This window comes from Cornus florida, unplaced genomic scaffold (assembly GCF_030987335.1).
Source record: "Cornus florida cultivar Cherokee Brave unplaced genomic scaffold, ASM3098733v1 CherokeeBrave_3.0.0_Hap2_Chr01, whole genome shotgun sequence".
Taxonomy (NCBI): Eukaryota; Viridiplantae; Streptophyta; class Magnoliopsida; order Cornales; family Cornaceae; genus Cornus; species Cornus florida.
The window spans coordinates 20158681-20166937 of record NW_026775571.1 but is presented as its reverse complement, the minus strand read 5'-3'; positions in this window follow the sequence as shown (position 1 = coordinate 20166937).

Sequence of the window (8257 nt, the reverse complement as noted above, 5' to 3'; positions counted from 1 at the left end):
AATGAGTGCTCGATCCCCTGTTAGAACGTAGCATAACAATGATATACATACCCTGACCTGATATCACAAACATAATAGACTTTTTGTGACAATTAACCTGAGCATGGTAGTGAGATAACCAATCTATCCCAAGTATCACATCATAAGAATGTATATCCAAGACCAATAGGTTGGCTAGAAATCTAAGTCTACCAATATCTAGTGTCACATGTCCATCACTCTCATGCAAAATAGAAATAACACCTATAGGTGTACCAATGCTACGGGGTTGATCACATAACTGTGTAATCATCATAGATAATGGAACAAATGAACTAGACACAAATGAATGTGTAGCACCTATATCAAACAAAACAGGCCCATATCTACTGTGTATAGGAAACATACCCTCAATAGCCTGAGGAGTCTAAACGTCCTATGACATGTGGTTATACACCCTGCCATAATTTAACTGCTACGGTGCCTGTCCCTGTGGTGGCGGTAATGCTGGTAACGCTGGGAACGCCTATCCCTGAATGTGCGGCACCTGTGGAGCAGGTAAGGGAAATGGTGGTCGCTACCCTTGCTGCACATGATGTCCCTGCATAGCCTTAGAACACCTCTTAGCTGTATGCCCAATCTCTTCACAACCATAACAAAAACCTTTGAAAATGCCAAACTATTTCTTTTGCTAGTTACCCTGAGGTTGACCCTGTACTGTCTGTGGTGCCCCATTCTGCTGCCTCTAAATAGGTGCCCCTTCTCTCTGAGCATCTGCACCACTCTTGTGCTTCTTCTAAGGTTGTTGTCCTTGGAATTTGCCATTATCATTCTGTCTGTGCCCATTGCCATTCCTTTCTCAACTGGCTAAATAGCATAGTCTCTATCGCCTCGTTTTTCACCCTTAGTCTGTCTGTAATCCATCCTCAGTTGGTAAAGCTGCAAAGTGGTATCCACTACCTGAGCATAAGTAATGTAGGCTGGGCTACCTGTAATTACTTGCTTAATAGGCCAGATCAGCCCATTAACAAAGCTAGTACGTTTCTTCATCTCGGTATCCACCTCCTCTAGAGTAAATATAGATAAGCATGTAAACTGTTGCTTACACTCTGCTAGTGTCATGTTCCCCTACTCTAGGTTAAGGAACTCCCTTTTCTTAGCTATTTTGATTACATATGGAAAATATTTCTCATCAAATTGAACACTGAACTGAGCATAAGTCAATAAAGTCCTATCATCTGCCGTGGTAACTGACTCCCACCACTATAGCGCATCCCCGACAAGCTTGAAGGTAGCAAACATCTGCTTCTGAACCTCCGTGCACTCAATCATGCAAAGATGACGCTCTATGTCCTTCTTCCATTGATGAGCCACACTCACATCAATGGAACTTGAGAACTCAAGTGGGCTCCCCTTTGTGAAAGAACTCCTAGCCTTCTCCCAAGGATTAGCCAGAACTACCGGTACTAGTACAGGTGCCTGCTGAACCTGTGGCTGATTCTGAAGTGCAATTGCTATACCTGCTGCTACAGTCTAAGCAATGATGTTAGCTAACTGAGGAGGATACTCGGGATACCTGCCCTGATGTTCACTCTGATCCCGAGACTCCTGAGTCTACTGCTGCTACAGTCTAGGCAGTTGTTGCTCCTCTGCAACCTGCTGACATCACAAACGATCCTGTTGTCTACGCGTCGCTCTCCTCTGCTGCCTTTCCCATCTTTTTCCAGCATCAACCATTCTGTTAACATAATTATATAAAAATCAGTAAAAGAATACAATGAACCCTAATACTTAGGCTCTAAATAAAAAAGAATACGCTACGCGGAAGTCTTATAATGAATGAAACCTTAGAGACACTTGAACCTGGAGCGCTCTGATACCAACTATGATACCCCTTAATTTCAGAACACGGGTTGATCAGGTCCGTGCACAAAATCAGGGGATATCAGCCAATCAATAATAAGCAAGCACAAAATACAAGATGAAAAATAATAAAATAAATAAACATCGCTGAAAGAAAAATCTAAAATAATAATTAAATAATAAATCCTCAGATAACTTAATCTCTAATAAATTCTCCTTATAAGAATAAAACCTCCAGAGTACAACTTGGAAATCCATAAAATGTGGACACCTAATAAAAACCCCAAACCAATAAATGAAATAAATAAATGTCTAACTCAAAAGTAATAAACAATAATAAAAACATAGTGGCGGTCCTATGTCGACGACAATGGAAGAGTGATGAAGACTAGCCTCTATTCTGCACGAACTAACTCTACATCTGGAACTGCCAAGGACCTAAAAAGATAACAACAAAGGTGGGTCAAAACTCACGAACAAACCATTTCTACTACATCCCAAACAGAGACCCAATAAACGATACATACTAGTCTGACTCATGTAATAACTACTTAGGTCAATATACGTAAGTATACACACTATAGACTTTCACTGGATCATAAGACAGCCTCAACCGGACAGTAGGTCTCATGCAAGCACACACAAGGTGGTAATGAGTACCTCTTCTACCAGGGCGCACATATCCCTATAACCAGCTACTTATCTCATCTGGCAATATATGCCAACTGTAATACCCCTAATTTTAAAAGGATAGTCTCGGTATTTATTTATTTATTTTTATTGTATTTTTTTTAATTATTTAATTGATTATTTGACTAATTGTTTATGTGTTTAATTGAATTAAGTGTTACTTAATTAATTGGCTACTTATCTATGTGTTATTTGTATTTTGTCTAGGTGTTATTTGTATTATTTGTTTAATTAGATTAGGTGCTTAAATGATGTATTTGATTAATTGTAATTAATTGTAAATTAAATGATTAAATGTTTTATTTTATTTTATTTTATGGTTATGGTTAGTGGTAATGGGCTAACTAATTGGGTCCCATGAACTACTTGGATAGGAAGTTGGATGGGTATGGATAATTACCCATAGATAGTTGTATATGTATATATATAGATATATATGTATATACATATATATAAAAAGAAAAGTAATTTATTAATATTATAGTAACTTTAGTATTAATAAATAATCTGATATATATATTGTATATATTTATACAATAAGGATATACATATATTTTATACGTAACATGTTTTAAGTTACCGTTTTAATACTATGGTAACTTTAGTATAAATAAATAATCTGATGTATATATTTTATTTATTTAATGAGGATACAGATAGATTATATACGTAACATGTTTTAAGTTACTTTTTAATATTATGGTAACTTTAGTATAAATAAATAATCTGATGTATATATTTTATTTATTTAATGAGGATACAGATAGATTATATACGTAACATATTTTAAGTTACCTTTTAATATTATAGTAACTTTAGTATTAATAAATAATCTGATGTATATATTTTATTTAATTAATAAGGATATATATAGATTATATACGTAACATATTTTAAGTTACCTTTTTAATATTTTCAATTTTTTTTATTTTTCTTTATTAAGTTGACTTGGATTGGGAAAAGGAATAGGGTTATTATTTAGCCTATAAATACATAACTATATGTTGAAAAAGGAGTGAAAATATATCACATAATATATTCTAGAGAGAGAGAGTTAGAGAGAGAAGGAGAAAGAGGAAGGAATGAGGAAAAAAAACCCTTTAGAGAGAAGATCAAGGAAGAAGAAGTTTAACTTTCAATCCGAAAGTTTAAGGCAAGTTCTTCTTCTATCTCTTTCCCTTTGATTCGTATTTCTGTACATGCCTAGGAAATTCCAGGATTTATTAAACACATAAAATTAAATAATTATGCATGCTTAATTGGATTAAAACATAGGTTTTTATGAAATTGGTTCATATCTGTTCTTGTGTTATGAATTGATAAATGTATGATGTTGATTTGATTTCTGGTGTGAATTTTTACATGTTTGAATTATGTATTTTTCATATCTGTGGAATAATGGAACGTAGAAACATGCTTAGGATTCCTGAACATTAAATAGGGACTAGGTTTGCGTTTAAATAAATTTAAATACACTCAATCATAACGATGTTTGCTATTTGAATGTTTTAAACAAACGAATGGATTTAATCTTTTAAAATGCTTTAGCAATTGAGATTAAATGTGTAGGATGAATTGGATATGGAGAATGCTTATTTGACGATATAATAAAATATCATCATGTATAAGATTCAGTTTGTGTAGGACATATGATATAGGAAGCTTAAATAAATAACAAGTCATTCATATTATGTGATAACTTGATATCATATTATCATAGTTATTTCTGGAATGTTTGATGTATTTCTTTAATTGTTACATCAATTGTTGGATTGTGTGGTTTAATGCACCGGTATGGGACGGTGGCATTCTAGGGACGGATTAACTTATCAGTTAAGTCCTACCTATTTTATATAAGGAAATGGATTAACTAAAATGTTAAGTCCTACTTATATTCAGGTCAGTTCAGCTGAACAAGTTGAATAACTTATAGAGGATTAATTTATTATATAAGGGAATGGATTAACTAAAATGTTAAGTCCTACTTATATTCAAGTTAGGTCAGCTGAACAAGTTGAATGACTTATAGAGGATTAATTTATTATATAAGGGAATGGATTAACTAAAATGTTAAGTCCTACTTATATTCAAGTCAGGTCAGCTGAACAAGTTAAATGACTTATGGAGGATTAATTTATACTGAATAGGATGATTACTAGATTTTATATATATATAAGTATGGTGCCATGATATGAGCTTGAGTCTCAGGATCAGTGGTTAGGGGTGCGTATATCGCCAGGGATGTGTAGCTAGATATAGTGTAGTTGTGTACCCTGGTAGGTCTAGGTACTCATGCCCATTATATGTACGTTTTGCATGTTGCCTACTATTCAGGTTGAGACAACTCTATAGTCTAGTGAGGTTCCTTTAGTGTGTGTATATATATATACGGACTACTAGTTACTGTTGGATTGACTAGGATGTATAGGTGTATCGGATCTCTGCCTAGATTATAGTAGAGTAGAACTTGTTTGTGGGCCTGACCCACCATTATTTTTCAGGTGTTCGTCAGGAGTAGAGGTTGTTCATGCTGAGTGGGGATCAGTTTACTTCATTCTTTCGATGCTACATAGGAGTTCCTTTATGATTCAGTTTCCTGATTTAGACAGTTATTGTTGTTATTTGTTTAGTTTGGATTTTCTAGGGGTCCACACAGTATGGATTCCCGAGTTGTATTTTGAAGGATCAGTTGTATCAGAAGGGTTTATTAATTAATGGAAATATATTCTGAGGTTTATTATTAGATTATCATTTTAGTTTCTTATCAGCATTTTATTTATTCTTCTTTATTCTTTTGTACTCTGTATTCGTTTATTATCAATTTGTTTTGATATCCTCGGGTATTCAGGCGTGGGCCTGGCCAACCCGTATTCGGAAATCCGGGGGTATCACACCAACCCTAACCATCGATCCCAAGATCTCAAGCTCGTATTAGGGGTATTACATTCTTTCACCCTAACAAAAGGAATTCCGTCCTTGAAATTCGCCTTTACCTTCTTTCAATTATTTCTGGAAACTGCGAGCAAATGACATCCTCCCGTTCCCACGTGGACTCAGCCTCATTATGGTGACTCCACTGGACACGCACTAATGGTATAACCTTGTTGCAATGAATTTGGTCCTTACAGTCTACAATACGACACGGTGGCTCTACATAAGTTACATCCGGTTGTAACTCAATCTCACCAGTATCGATATGTTGATAACGATCCTCGTCTCATAGAAATTTCTGCAACAAGGAAACATGAAACTCGTTGTGGACACAATGTAAGTGATTTGGAAGTGCTAACTGATAAACTACAGCTCCAACTCATTCTATAATCAGAAAAGGACTGACAAACTACGGTGGCAACTACCTTTCTTCCCAAAGCACATTACTCCTTTCATAGGAGACACTTTGAGTAAAGCTTGATCTCTAACCTGAAGCTCTAAAGGACGTGTACAACGATCTACATAACTCTTCTGCCTACTCTGGGTAGTGCGTATGCGATCCTTAATAAGAGCAATTTTTTCCGAGGTATCCTTAATGAATTTAGGACCCAAAAATCTACTCTCCCCAACCTCTATCCAACAAATAGGAGATCTACATGGTCGACCATATAATGCCTCAAATGGTGCCATACCAATAGTCTTCTGAAAATTATTGTTATATGCAAACTCCACAAGTGGTAAATAATTCTCCCAGTAACCTTTAAAATTAAGGACACAAGAACGAAGCATATCCTCCATAATCTAATTAACTCCCTCGGTCTATCCATTAGTCTGAGGATGATAAACAGTACTAAGATGTAACTCGGTACCCAAAGCCTACTGAAATCTTTTCCAAAATCCCGACACAAAGTTCGAATCCCTATATGATATAATAGATAACGGAATGCCATGTAACTTCACAATCCCTGTAACGTAAAGTCTCGCTAACTGTTTTGAAGTGAAATTAGTGCGAATAGGCAAGAAATGAGCTGATTTGGTCAACCTATCAGAAATGGCCCAAATGGAATTGTGATGCTTAAATGAATTAGGCAATCCCTCTACAAAATTTATAGAAATGTTTTCCCATTTCCACTCTGGTATAGGTAGTGGTTGTAGAGAACATGGCGGTCTCTGATGATCAATCTTAATCATCTGGCAAATACTACACTTAGAGACAAAAATAGCATTGTCCTTCTTCATACCTGCCCACCAAAACTTTCGCGTCATATCCTAATACATTCTGTCTCCTCCTGGATAAACAGAAAACTCAGAACGATGAGTCTCAATCATCACATCCTTCCTAAACTCATCAGTAGAAGATACTGCTAATCACCCCTTATACCTTAAACCTCCATCAGTCCCAACATGATAGAATGGAGCATCCTCAGAAGCTATCTCTGCAACCTTGTCGATGCACTGCTAATCTGTGAGTTGTGCCTTCAATACCAAATAAATTAAAATGAGCATGATAAGTAAACTTATTTTTTTTTAAGGAGTGAAACTCCTCAAGTGTCATGAAAATTAAATTTCATATATTTATTTAACACTTTAGTCTTGGGATTATAATATTCAAAGAACACTTTGTTCTAGCCTAGATGACTAATGAGATATCACAAGTGCTGTCGCGCCCGGATTTTTCCCACCCTTTATAAGATGGTTATATTAAACACTTATGGGTAAAAAAAAAAAAAGGGTTTAATGCGAAGGAGTGACTATGGTCAAATTATTATTTATTTGGAGTCGCCACCACCTAACATAGGATTTATTGGTGTGTTAGGTCACCCTAAAATGTCGAAGGACTTTAGAAAATATTTTATTATTTGACCTCCATTTTTTTAGTCTATGAAAACCAGATTAATGGGTCCGGGGGTTTGATTGTGCATGGGGAAGGTGTTAGGCACCCATGACACCCGTAGAAACACGGTTACCTTACTTTCTATGTTGCATTCCAAAACAAAAAAGAAATATATATATATATATATATATATATATATATATATATATATAGCATCTAAAGATGCCTAAATATGACTTTGGAAGCTTAACCTTATCTATGAGAGAAAAGATCAATGCTTTTGTAAGCCGTAATATAAAAAAAAAAAAAAAAAATGACTGGTATATATATATATATATGTTTAAACGTATGGGTTTTAGAAAATTTGAACTTAAGAGTTCTTAAAGAGATTTGAAAGCATATAAAAATTTGTCTTTAAAAGAGTAAGCTTTGAAAAGAAATATTTTTTTAAATTGTTTAAACACAAATTATTTAACTACAAAATTATTTAAAGCCTAGAGTGAATTTCATTATGACCCAGTTTCAAATATGAAATTGTGTTTTAAAATAGCATGGAAAGAGCTCTACGTTCAGGTCTTTAGGAAGAACTGATCCTAGAATTGAAAACCTTTAGAATCAATGATCTTTAGGAGAAAAAAAACATACACTTGGGCGGTTTCTATGGAAACTAGAATGATGCCATGTGAGTCCTTGAAAGTTTACATCATGAAATGCTGTTCTGTTTTAGATGACCATGAGACTAAGCCTAAAACTTTTAAATAAGCTCATGTCTAACATCTGATGTTTTTTTAAAAAAATACTCTAAGAAAATTTATTTTGTTTTGAACCTTTAGCTCCTAATTCTGACCTTTATGCAAACTAGAACCCAAGATACAGAAATATATATTTAAAAGGTGATTTTGTTTATTTACTATTATAAAGATCCTAAGTTGGAAGTTTTAATTTAAAAGTTTATTGGAA